The sequence below is a fragment of the Mustela nigripes genome, chromosome 5, assembly GCF_022355385.1.
Source record: "Mustela nigripes isolate SB6536 chromosome 5, MUSNIG.SB6536, whole genome shotgun sequence".
Taxonomy (NCBI): Eukaryota; Metazoa; Chordata; class Mammalia; order Carnivora; family Mustelidae; genus Mustela; species Mustela nigripes.
In genome coordinates, this window is record NC_081561.1 from 105695732 (window position 1) to 105709900 (window position 14169).

Genomic DNA, 14169 nt, shown 5'->3' on the forward strand with positions numbered 1-14169 from the left:
AAATTGCAGAGACCCAAGGTTGAAGGGGGCACATTTTCAGCTTAGGTACTAATACCCCATTACTGCCTGCTGGGTGCTCTGAGTTGAGAAGGACTCAGAGACCAAGTGAAGGCTCAGTGAGAAACAGAACTAACATTGACGTGGGACATGGCCCCTCACAAGTCTTAGAATTGCCATCCTTGGGGTAGCACATAATAAGACAAGATTAGTTAACCGTTGGGTGAGATTGTTAAATATTGGTCAGCAGGATTATGGATGTAACTGTTCACACAGAGAGGAGTCAAGTCTGTTGCTTCCTGTTGTTTTATCACTGAGCTCTGGCTTAAGTAACTAAATTTTACGTACTTCCTTGTTTATAATAAAAATCAGAAGCCCAGGTATAACCAGTGAGGAGAGATAGAGACTTTCTGGGTGTGGCCACTTTGTTGATAGTCCCAGTCCGTAGGAGAGGCAGCTGACTTTCCACATGATCAGGAGAGACCAGGGCCAGGAAGAAACTGAAGCCAAAGGCAGCTCCCTGGCTAGGACCCACAAAAACAGAAGCACCTGGAAGGACACCCAGGCTTCTAGCAAATGGTCAGAGTAAAAGAGTGATAATAACTAGCAGTTCCTTCTACTTTTGACTGCTTGTTTCATTCCAGCCCCTAAGGGACACACCCCACATATGCTATGTCCATCACACTGCCCCTAAAATGTTGAGGAAACTTGCCCAAGGTCAAAGAAACTAACCACATTTCAAAACAAAGTCTATTTAAAACACCACATTAGGACACCTGGGTGGCTCAATCAATTGTCTGCCTTCTGCTCAGGTCATGACCTCTACATCCTGGGATCAAGCCCCTCATTGGGCTTTGCACTCAACGGAGAGTCTGCTTCTCCTCTCCTTCTGCCCCCTTCTCTTTCCCCCCCTTCCTCTTTCTCTCTCAAATAAAAATAAATAGATAAATCTTTAAAGACCTATTATATAACCAAATTATATAACAGTTGACATGGAAAGGGCCAAACTGTGGCTTGACCTGGAACAGACAGTGGGTAAAAGTAATTAAGTGATACAAACATGTAAAAGCTAATCTTCTGCTATGATTGTAAGTGACCTGTATACCTACAAGTGTTTTTGTTTTATTTTCTGTTTCCTTTTTTTTTTAAATTTTATTCATTTATTTAAGAGAAAGAGAGCACAAGCAGGGGGAGCGGCAGGCAGAGGGAGAAGCAGACTCTCTGCTGAGCAGGAAGCCCCACGTAGGACTTGATCCCAGGACCCCAGGATCATGACCTGAGCCAGAGGTAGATGCCCAACAGACTGAGCCACCCAGGTGACTGGAGACTCAAACAATGTCCAGCACTACCTCTATCACATGGACTAAGGGAGGGAAAAGCACAACTCCTCAGAGGGAGCTTGAGACAGGGAAGGTCCTGGGAGGGTTTACAGATCCCAGGAGTCAGGATCTACTACAGAGAATCCCTGATAACCCCCTGTGGCAACACTCAACAGCAAAATCACCATGGGTACCTGAGAGGATTTTCAGCATCTCTCCAGGACACCCTCAGAAACTTCACTGCAGGAACATCAGGATTAAAATCAGCAAATGCTGCCTACCTGAGATACAATCCCGAGCCTCCCACTGAGGGAGGAGAACGTCTCCTTTAGTGAACATGAATTACATGGCTCAGAAATGAGTTGCAATCCCAGAGAGAAGTTCTAACTCCAAAATGAAGATCTATGTTGTTTTAGGCCCATGGGAGGAAACCGGATGCTGAGAATTATCACTGAAAAATGCACTGTGGCCTTGGCAGACCAGTCCCAGGAATGCGCATGCACTCTTCTCACAAAATAACAAAACGAATCGAAACAAAAAGAGAGGACACCGTGCAAGAAAGGGTCCAAGAAAGTAATGAATAGAGCTGGTGATCACAGGCCTCACTGGGGTTACCAGTTTGGGAAAGTACTATATAATGTCTTTTAGCCCCCTTGACGTAACAGGGAAGTTATAATTTTGAGAAATAGATACCCCTGTGAGGCCCACACCAACTGCTTGTCACTAAAGAAAGCAGCAGAACAACATGGATGGAGCCATGGCCTCTACGTGGGATGAGAAGTGTTTCTCAGGAGCTCAGATTTAAAGCTAAGGGTAGGACAATCCCTACGGGCACACGGTAGGAAAAAAGAAGAGAAACAATTGTGGATTTTAAGAGAGGAGAATATTCATAGGTGAAATATGAGAGGTCCTATGTGTTCTTTCCCATTTGAAGCCAATGGAAAAAAATGAACAACAAAAAAACTTAATAGCTATATCTCTAATTACCTTCAAGCAAACTAGTTGATTGCCCCAGATCTTAATTGCTGCATCCAAGTAAAATTAGATTCAAAATGCTTCTTCTGAAACTGGTGCACTGCAAGCTTTTATAATTGAGAAACCTGAGTTAGAGTCCACAACCGTCCACACTACTTAAATGATTTTGATTTGATTTGGGAGACATTTTTAAGATGCTTGCTTTTCTATTAATAATAAATGCTAGATTATGAGATTCTGAATTCCATTTCTGAATTAGGAGGGAAAGAGGGCTAGGAAATGGAATAAAACTGAGAAAGTAAATGAATAAACATTCTGACACTTGTCTTATAACCACACTTGTCTTATAGCCAGAAATGTTGGTACTTTTAAGTTTATCAGATGGCTCTTGGGAGATTCCAGTAAAAACATTTGCAAATAAATCTCCTCCCTAAAATAGCATGAGCAGAAACATAGATCTGAAAACTATCTTGTGCCATAAAGCAAATCCTATCAGCAGACCTCAGGAGTCTCATCCTAGAGGCAGAGGACTCCAGTCTGCTCACGTTGTCTGTCATGAAATATGGGACCTCCTCTATCCTTAGGTGGGTTTCTACCCCCCAGTAATTTTATACTTATGACAATGTACCTGAAAGCAGTCCCCATTCACTTAAATGGTTATCATATCATTTAAGTTCTAAAGTGATTTTGGAAAGAAAAGCTCAAAGACTCCCAGTGAGAAGAACAACAGAATAGACAAAGAATTCAACTAAAGTCATGAATGCATCTTCTCTGCAGTGAAGACCATAAATATATCATTGAAGTTTTAACACGGGTTATATTATTTACCGTGGTTGAGAAGGTCAACCTAATCTTAAAATTGTTATAAAGCCTTTTAATAAATGCAATGCTATGCCACAGAATAAGGATGAAATGAAAGCAAATTCTCTATCAGAGCAGGGGTTAGCAATCTTGTCAAAAGCAGGGGCCAATTCTTATTCATCAGCTCTCTTACGATGAGAGGGTTTCAGTGGGAGGGAAGAGACATGTCTCAGCTGCCTTCGTACTCGGGGAGATTTTGCTATTTGGGCCAAAAGTGACTGCAGTGCTGGGAGAAATGCTGCCAGGCCTGCACCTCCAGCTTCTGGCATCTGTCCAGTGGCCTCGGATGGAAGTCTGAGAGAGGCCAAGGCTGAGGACCACGAAGCAGGCCTTCCCAACCACTGCCTAACCCATCCATACAGCCCTGAAGAGCACACTATGTGGAAACCCTTCAGCTCAAAAGGCTTGGAGCTGTTCTAACAAAGGAGAACACTCATTTGTTATTGCCTTCACTGTTAGTATTCAGAGTAGCAAAGCACACACAAAAATCAGTTTGCTCATTATCCTGTCAAGCCGAATAAGCCTGACCATCCCTATGGGAGCAATATATCTAGCAGGTAAGTTGTTTTTTCTTTTTTTAAGATTTTATTTATTTGTTTGACAGACAGAGATCACAAGTAGGCAGAGAGGCAGGCAGAGAGAGTGAGGAAGGGAAGCAGGCTCCCTGCTGAGCAGAGAGCCTGATGCGGGGCTCGATCCCAGGACCCTGAGATCATGACCTGAACCAAAGGCAGAGGCTTTAACTCACTGAGCCACCCAGGTGCCCCTAGAAGATATGTTTTAATACTCATATTTTATACCTTATGGATTACAAATGAGTAGACTCTAGATGAATGGGCTTTAAAATCATTAATGAAAGTTCTCCTACTATCTTCTTTCAAGAAGTTAAAAAGAATTAAAGTGCTCTTACATATTCCATATGTATTTATGTACATAATATTACATAATTACATAACATTATATATTATGTAATACATAATTACATATTACATAATATTACATATTACATATAATTTACATACTAGATATATAAAGGAAGTTGTAGCTACTCATTGACAAAAGATCAAAAATTTTTAAGTCCTCATGTTTATTTATAGAAACTTCAAATTATTTTTTAAAGGTACATTCAGCTTTGAAGAAATGTTGAGTAAACAGTAACAATTTTGAAAATGCAATTAGAGCTTTTAGGTGGAGGACTGAGATAATGTCATCACCGGATATGATTTTCAGGGGAATAGAAAAGAGCATGGAACACAGACCGGCCGGCTCACACCCTCAGTCCCATACCTGGTAGCGCTTTAGGCCACACAAACATCGCAAAGCACCCTGGCCAGACTCTGCAGCATCTTTGCTTCCCAGAAATAAATCCTGCATCTGTCTAACAGAAGCCCTCCATTACCTCATTACAAGTGGACTCCAAAAGTAAAACATAAAAGCTTATTGAACTTTATTCACATACATTCATTCAATATTTACTGAAGTTCTTCCATATGTTAGACTCCAGCGGGGAGGGAGGAGACATTAACAGAACTAAATGAGACAATTCCTCTGTGCCAGGGCTCACAGTATTAGAGGGCAGTGAGACCCAGAGGTCATTAAGAGCCTCTCCTCCCTGCTCTCCCTCTGCACCTAGATGGAGGCCCTGCTCGGTCTCTCCCAGAACTCTACAGGACAGACATGGGAAGGGAAAGGGGACAAGTTTCCTCTTTTCTTCTTTGCCCACTTGGGGTTGGGTGGCTCATCTCTATGGGACATGCCTTTGCTTGTGAAGGACAGAGAAGAGCTCAGGGTTGCTGCTGCTCAAGCAATGAGAGATCATGATGTGTGCGGGGAAAGCAGGGGAAGTCTCCCATAACCTACCTGTCCAGACCTAAGTGCCACCAAGTTTCTCATGTATCAGCTCATATGAAGTCTGCCTTCCTTCAAGGCATTTCTTCCTGATCTCTTCCTTCTTGCCTAAGTCCTATTCATCTTTTAAGATCATCTTAAATGCCTCCTCCTCTGTCATATACTTTTTGAGCTCTGTCCCTAACCCCACCGGCTCTGATACACACATTCCCTTCTCTAAATCCCTATAACTGAGCTTGTAATGACCACAAGGAATTCATCATGCTCCAAGGTGTATTATAACAATTTGCGGACTTCTGATTCCCCCAACCTCATGAGACTACAAAATGCTTGAAAGCAAGCTCTGTGTTGCATTTGTCTTTCTCTCTGTGGTCAAAGTACAGACCAGGCCAGCTTGATTTTTTAGTTCATTTACTTAACAAACATTATTGAACATAAACTATGTGCTCGAACCTGGACTAGGGATTCAATAGTGAGTATATTCACTTCACTGCCACCAAGAAATTTATGCTCTATTGACCAAGTGGTTGCTGTTTAATTCATGTCTGTTCAGTTAATCAGAAGAGCACCCCCAACATTCAAAAATCTCTCTCCTCCTCAACTTCATTCTTCTCCACTTACCCTTCTAAACTTGATTTCCAAAAACAGTAACTAAAGGAAAGACAGTAACTAATGGAAATAAAGACTGAAAATGAAGACAAAGATTTAAGAAAAGAGGTACTTTTTTCATTGAATAGCTTCAACTTTCTCAATTGGTGGTTAAGGAACATATTTATATTTTATGGTTTGACTTTTATGAGCCCCTAAAGGCAAGGAAGATTTACACTCCTAGTGTCTTGTTTAGACTTTGTCTGAACAAATGATGCTCTCTTCATAATGGGAATAATAGTAATAACAAGTGAATGGTCTTTGTTGGCAATTTCCCCACTGACATGTATAATGGGAACTTAGAATTATGCAATGACTAACATCTGACAATAACCAGATTGGAACTAATCCCAGAGAGATGAACAAGGCTGTAGACTGGAAGACATCTTCAAAGATGAATGTGCTCCCTCCCTGCTCCTTCCCCTTTGCACTGCTCTTCCTCTGAGGTTGGACCCCAGGTAAGTGTCAGTGTTCATTAGGGTTGCACGCACTGCACACACTGGTCCTGAGTTACCTTGTACATGCCTCATGGCTTGAACCATGAACCTGAGACTCCTGACACTGTACCTTCAGATATCACCTCTCCTGAACTCCAGACTCAGAGCCAACTGATGCTGACCTTTCTTCCTGGGTGTCCCACAGGCCCACCATCCTCCAAAAGTAGAATGTGTTGCATCCTTCCTCTTACCTCACTGTGTTCCTCCTCAACTAGTCTCTGTCCAGGCACATTACTTTGCAAGGACTGCTCCCAGGAGCAGAACGTCTACCCCACTCAACTCCTGGAAAATATGCCCCATTCTCCCAGTTTCAGCTAAAGCGGATGGCCACCCTGAGCCAGAAGGCAGACCTACATGGTCCTTCTCTCTACTGCCAGAGGAGCATGTTCCAATTTCTGCCATAACTCTTATCACACTGTTTTTGCAATGTTATATTGACTGACTAACTTATGATTCCTTGGAGCTCTGGCTATTCTTTGGAATAACCCGGAGAACTTTTAAGACTACTAATGCTGGATCCCATTCCCTCTACAAACACAGCCCACCCTCTCAGAAACTAATTGAATTGGCCTCAGGTGGAGCCTGGGCACTGGAATTTCTAAAATCTCCCAAATGATTCTTGTGCCCAGCTAAAATTAAGACCTCAAGGAGAGTAATTTCATCTTGATTATTTTTATGTTACAAATATCAGGTAGTTTATAAGTATTTGTTGAATGAATGAATGAATAAGTACATCAATCCAGCCACATGAATTGAAAGCCATGGAATCTCAAATCCCATCCATCACCAAAACCTGTCAATCCTACCTCTCAGGAATCACTTTTATCCACCCCTTCACATACACATAGAATTTTTACCTTTTTTCAGGTCCTCACTTTTGCCTATGAGACCATCACATTTTCCTCCTCATTGTCTCCTTGTCTTAGCCTTCCCAGGGGCCCTCTAAACTGCTGCTAGAGTTATTTAATATTCTAACCTTGTGCCCTACCTTCTTAAATGGATTTGTGCTGTCTACACACAATAAAATCTAAATTTGCCAAATGAGTACCTTAATTTCCCTTCTTCTCTGCCTAGCATACTTCTACTCATCCTTCACGACCCATCTCAAACATCAACTCTTCTATCAAGCTACCCCCCCCCCACCTTAAGTCTTCCAGGAGATGTTCTCATGTCCCTGCTGTCCCTCCCCATTATTCAATGCCTGTCTCTGTCTCTTTTATAGTTTTTCTGATTGTGTGTTGACATTGCTTGTTTACATGTCTGTGTGCCTCATATGAACTCTCTAGGGGCAGCAGCTGTGCCCTGTCATCTTTGTGTCCCCACTGCCCAGCACGCACTAGTTGGTAGTTAAATAAATATATGACATTAAGAGGGAGAGAGAGAAAAGCATAGAATGTTATTTATTTGTATAGGAAGGAGCATCCCAAGAGGGCAAAGATAGAGATGGGAAGCTCTGGGGGAAACCTAGATTCTTACTCTCAGGAATGTGTTTCTAGACCCAGGAAGCCCTGAGCAATGGTGTCAGAGGTTAGAACACCTGGGTCAGGCTTACTGAGCCACTTACTTCCACACCTTTGTCCACAATCCTCTTGTCAGGCCAGTGCTCCCTGTGATGATGGCCAACAGGGCCAAATGACTCCAACCCAAATTTATCTACCACTAGAAGTGACTCTCCACCACAGAAGTTTCTGGGAAAACTTTTGGCCTCCTTTATCCAAGATGATGTCTACACATTTAAAATTAACTTATCACTCTAAAGGAACAAGAATTTACAGCTTGGATTTTTTTATTCTCATTTCCAAACTGGCCACACATCCTATGATTTGCTGCATGAACTCTGCACTGTGGGAATGCTCTCTCCCAAAGAACAACCAGAGATGACTATTCTTTAGGCACTGACACAGTCACATTGATCTCAACACTTGCAGATTCATGTTTTATTAGTGGAGGATGGGAGGAGTTACAACCTTCCTCTCTGGACCAAGGAAGGGTGGATCAACTTGCCCTTAGCATTGGCAACTGGTCTACACAACACACCCCTCTCCATTGTTATACTTCTCGCCCGGGTTAGTCAGGGGGCTAATTATGAAGCCAGTGTCTGTGATGATTACACGTTAAGTGTGAACTATACTGTCAGTGATAATTATGGGTTATTGAGGGGGTTATTTGTGTTTGATTGACAGAATGCATGCACCTCTCTAGAAAGTGCAGCATTTCTTACTTCCTGGCACTACTACTCTACACGAAGAACTGTTTTTCTGAGGGGACATAAGAAGATAAACACCATAAAAGTTCTGTGTCTCTGAGGATAAGGGGGAATCTTTTCATAAGGACCTACCTGAGCCAGGTGATTTGATGGAGAAGAAGAGAGCATGGGAAGTCAAGGGTGACCATGGGTTTAAGCCAACAGTCTATGAATTTACCCAGGCCTGCCCTAACTCTGCCCCAGCTTTGGAAGGAGAAGGAAACACATCCTCAGAAAACCCCAACAGTGTTTTGAGAAACCATTGTTATTCTCTGAATATTAACTAATAAGTGTTAGGATTCTATTTCCTTAGGCAGTAATTGTGCAACAGAGCTGAAGGACTACTGTCTTTACATCAAATATTCATTAGATACTATTCAGACCTATGCCTATACACACAAACACATATGCACAAGAACAGCCTTGTTCCACCTCAGAAATCACTTCCTATTTCCTGATAACCTACAAAATATTGGGAAAAATTGCACTGTCACTGACAGGTAGGCTATGGAGTTGTGGGGCTGGCTCCAAAGAGAGTGCCAACAAGGAAAGGAAACACACCTCACTAGAAGATGGAATGCTCTTTGCAGGTACTTCCTGGTGGCATAGCTGAAGGTTATGGGCTAAAATTGTCAACACTTTGACAATTTCCAATTTCAACCTTCTCCATCATCTTTGAAGAGAACCTTGAATGCCACTAAATGGTTCTAACATGACTTTGGGGTTTTCTAATTTTAACCGAAAACTTTAAAAAATGGGCATTAGCACAGATTTCATCTAGATTATGATTCTGTATTAGTCCTACAAAAGCCAGAATTATCTCCCTCACCCCTTGCAAATAGCCTAGAAGTTTTCACAGTGCTCTGTGCTACAAGTTAGCATCACTTTGGACATTCTTATCACAGAAAAAAAATGTGTATCTGTTTGTGGTTAATATTCTCATTAAAGTTTGCCTTTGAATCATGGAGAAGGGGCTCTGTAGATCAAAACAGCAAAAATATTTCTTACCAAAAAATTTACACCTTTTTCATAGATTATACCCCCCCCCAAAGAAAGCCTATAAAACTACTAAGCTTGCACCTACAAATCAGTAACTCTTAAACTATGTTCTTGCCAAAAGACGTGTAAAAAATAAGAAATTATACACGATAGGACATGATTTAAGCCATAAAAATGGAACACCTTGGCACATTTAAAAGGAAAGCCTGAGACCAAAGTCCAAGCCTTCCCACAATCCATGTGGGGCCCAGATTACCATAAGCAGCATTAAGGGATTTAACTTTTTTTTTTTCCTGTAAGTTTTCAAAAGTCATCCCTGAAGTAGAAATCCCTTCCTCATGCTTTATTCTGTGATCCATTCAGGGAATACAGCAGCCCCACACTCAGATACATGTATATTTATAGGCATTTATCTTCTAGATTCATAGTTGAGAATTGAAGTTCTAGAACATTCCATGATTCTTGGAACCAATCTGAAGTTACCCCACATATTCTTGGAAATTGCCTGCCTTTGAAACCTTGAACGGGTAACCTGAGAATACAAAACAGAAGTCTGCCCCCTAAAACACGAGCTCTGTTAAAGGTGCAAATCCACTTAACATTAGAACTGGGGGGAAAGCCATCAATGAGAAGAGTCCAGCTGACACAAAAAAGGAGACAATCTCATCATCCAGTTAACTTCACATCAAATTACACATAAAATATTATTTTAAAGAAGGCATTTTGAAACTAGTTGCAAATTCTGAATTTCCTGAATTCAAGGATTCCAAGTTTATCAGATATCTCCATGTATCTTAAAAAAGCTTTCTAAACCTTAGTAACAGATACAAATTCTAAATGCTGACAACAATAATAAGTAAATTCTTACATTTGCTAAAAGTAGGGCATTAACTTCTTTTTATCATTTTTTTTTTTTAATTTTAGAGACTAAAACTTTTCACCACAGCTTGAGTTCTTCTTACACTGTCAATCTCTTTCAGGCTGGCATTTTCTAAAGTGGAGGAGGTGGCTTTTCATGAAAGGCAAGTCCTCGTTATTCCTTGGACATCCAGATCAAAATCTGATTTTATTTCCGAAATGATACACATTTTTTTTTTCAGTTCATTTCATTCCTTATAGAAATGTCCATTTGATATAATGAAAATTAAGAGGACAGCTGAATTCCAGAAGAATGATTGGTTTTCTGAACAGAAACCAGTATGATGAATACTGGGACTTCTCCAATAGTCCCTCTCTCTGGAAGTCTATGTATTCTCCACTGACAGGAAACCATTCATGAGCAGTGCACCCCTGATATTCTCCTACGCTTTTCAATGTAGCAACATATTAACACACGAGCTGCAATTTCAGGCAGAAAAGGAACTGTCTCCCTGGACCTATGACTGCTTTCATATTCAAGGACTAATTTCAAATGATCAGGGATAAGAGCATCTATATAAGTAAAATATTCCCAGACCAAAATCCAATTCAAACCAAAACAAACTTTAAAAACCTGCCTTGAGCAGATTTTCTTTTCTGAAAGAATTCTATGCAGTGCCAAGAGAATGACTTTAAGAAATGTTTTTGGAAGTTTCTTAAGCCCAAACTGTTTTCAACGTGTCATTTTGGGCTCATCCCCAATGGTGGCAATCCATAGATTAGTCAGATGTCAGGTTTTAAAATGCATGGCATTTTTAAGAGGGTTTGTGTCCTTTCTCTTCATTTCAGCATATGCCAAAAGTAAAAACTAGTTCAATTCCATTATTATACTTTTCAATTACAGATCATATATCTTTGTCCTCTCTCTCTACCAGTACCTCAAAAATGCAATCAACAGAAGGCAGGGCTGAGGAGGAACCATCCGGTATGATGGGGCCCCTCTCAGGGGATGTTTTGCCTTAGACTCCCAAATCTTTATTTCTTCCCAATAGTCCTAAAAAATTGCAATTTGATCTGGCAGTGTTCTCTGGGTAGATCCAATAGAATGCCACTGTTCTAAGACACTGAAAAATAACCTCTCCAAACACAAGAAAGATCAGTCATGGAAACCCACAGAAAGTTCTATCTTCTCTTGGCCAGATGAGGACCCACTCTTTGGCTGAATGGAAAGAGAACTGAAAATAATGAGAATTGGAAGCTCTACTCTGTGGGGTGAGTCAATTCGGACACAACATGAACTTTCTGGGAAAATACAGATGCAAGTTAAACTTTGTTAGAAGTAGTGGTTAGGGGCACCTGGGTGGCTCAGCTGGTTGGGGGCTGGCTTCAGCTCGGGTCATCATCTCAGGGTCATGGGATAGAGCTCCATGTTGGGCTCCCTGCTCAGTGGCGTGTCTGGTCTCCGTCTCCCGTTACCCCTCCCCCTGCTTGTGCTTTCTCACTCTCTCTCTCTCTCTCTCTCTCAAATAAATAAATAAATAAAGTCTTTTAAAAAAAAGGAAGTAGTAGTGGTTAGGCTTATGGAGTAGAAAATAGGCCTAAGTGACAATGTCCTCATCTCTGCCTATGACATTCAGGGCTATCTTTAAATAGTTAATTTTTTCTTACACCTAATCAATAAATTACATCAAAACTATTTCTGGAAATTCACAATGAGATGAGAAATAAATGATTCCTAAAACTTCATTACCTTATTTTATCTGTTAAGTCACTGTTACAAAGAATTCATTTAACGCAGAACATTAAGCTAGGTTTCATGAAGGTCTCAAAAATATACAAGACCTAATCTATTTCAAACACTGATGGCATGACAAGCACAGCACTAAACACTTTATGAACATCTCTTTTAATCCTCACAACAACCTGCTGAAAAGGATAACTCTGGTCCTAGCTCCAGCATGACTTCATTCCAACTGCATGAGACACTGAATCAGGACAGGCCATCTAAGCCCTTCACAGATTCTTAATCTACAGAAACAGTAGAGCTAATGGAGGGACTATAGTTCTTTTAAGCCCATAAATTTTGTGGTAATTTATTATGCAGAAATACATAAAGGAAACAGATGTCAGTGCCCTCGAGTAGAGTGCTGTTGTTACAAAAAACTAAAAGTCATGCCAGAGTCATGTGGCATTGACTCTGGGTCTGCAAAGTGGCAGGAAGAGCCCAAAGGAGGCTGTGAGTGAAAACCTCAAGGGCCCAAGGAGAGCACCAGCAGAATCAAAAAGGTTCTTGAAGACACAGTCAGTGAGAGCCTAAAGGAAAATGAGGAATACAGTTATTGGAAGCTGGAGGAAAGGCTAGCCTTGTTACATGGAGGTGGAAGGTCTGGTAGCACTGTCTGTGGAAAGGTAGCTAATGAACCTAACAGTCCAGCTAAGGAAGGACACTTCAAGGTAGATAAATATCCCTTGAAGGCTTCAGCATCTCTGTGCATAGTCTAGCTGCCCTGAAGCACCACCGGGACAGCAAGCCCAAATCAGCCAGTGCAGAGAGACCATAAGGAAAGACGCAAGGATTACATGAGCAGTGTCTCTCCAGTGGTCTCTCCCTTCAGCTGCTTCAGCATCTTGATATTACAAGTGCAGCCTCCATCTGCTACCCCGTGAAAGACAATCTAGAACCACCCTGCTGAGTCACTCCCAAATTTCTGAATTGCAATAAAATAATAAAATGTTATTGTTCTTTAATTTTTAAAAATTTTTTTAAATTTTTTTATAAACATATAACGTATTATTAGCCCTAGGAATACATGTCTGTGAATTGCCAGGTTTACACACTTCATAGCACTCATCATAGTACATACCCTCTCCAATGTCCATAACTCCACCACCCTCTCCCTATTCCCCTCCCCCTAGCAACCCTCAGTTTGTTTTGTGAGATTAAGAGTCTCTTTTGGTTTTTCTCCCTCCCAATCCCATCTTGTTTCATTTATTCTTTTCCTACCCTCCAAACCCCACACGTTGCATCTCCACTTCCTCATATCAGGGAGATCATATGATAGTTGTCTTTCTCCGACTGAGTTATTTCGCTAAGCATAATACCCTCTAGTTCCATCCATGTCGTCGCAAATGGCAAGATTTCATGTCTTTTGATGGCTGCATAGTATTCCATTGTGTATATATACCACTTCTTCTTTATCCATTCATCTGTTGATGGCATCTAGGTTCTTTCCATAGTTTGGTTATTGTGGACATTGCTGCTATAAACATTCGAGTGCATGTGCCCCTTCATATCACTACATTTGTATCTTTAGGGTAAACACCCAGTAGTGCAATTGCTGGGTCATAGAACCGCCATGCTGTTTTCCAGAGTGGTGCACCAGCTTGCCTTTCCACCAACAGTGTAGGTGGGTTCCCCTTTCTCCACATCCTTGCCAGCATCTGTCATTTCCTGACTTGTTAATTTTAGCCATTCTGACTGGTGTGAGGTGGTATCTCATTGTGGTTTTGATTTGTATTTCCCTGATGCCAAGTGATGTGGAGCATTTTTTCATGTGTCTGTTGGCCATCTGGATGTCTTCTTTGCAGAAATGTCTGTTCATATCCTCTGCCCATTGCTTGATTGGATTATTTGTTCTTTGGGTGTTGAGTTTGATAAGTTCTTTCTAGATTTTGGATACTAGCCCTTTATCTGATACGTCGTTTGCAAATATCTTCTCCCATTCTGTCAGTTATCTTTTGGTTTTGTTAACTGTTTCCTTTGCTGTGCAAAAGCTTTTGATCTTGATGAATTCCCAATAGTTCATTTTTGCCCTTGCTTCCCTTGCCTTTGGTGATGTTCCTAGGAAGAAGTTGCTGTGGCTGAGGTCGAAGAGGTTGCTGCTTGTGTTCTCCTCAAGGATTCTGATGGATTCCTTTCTCA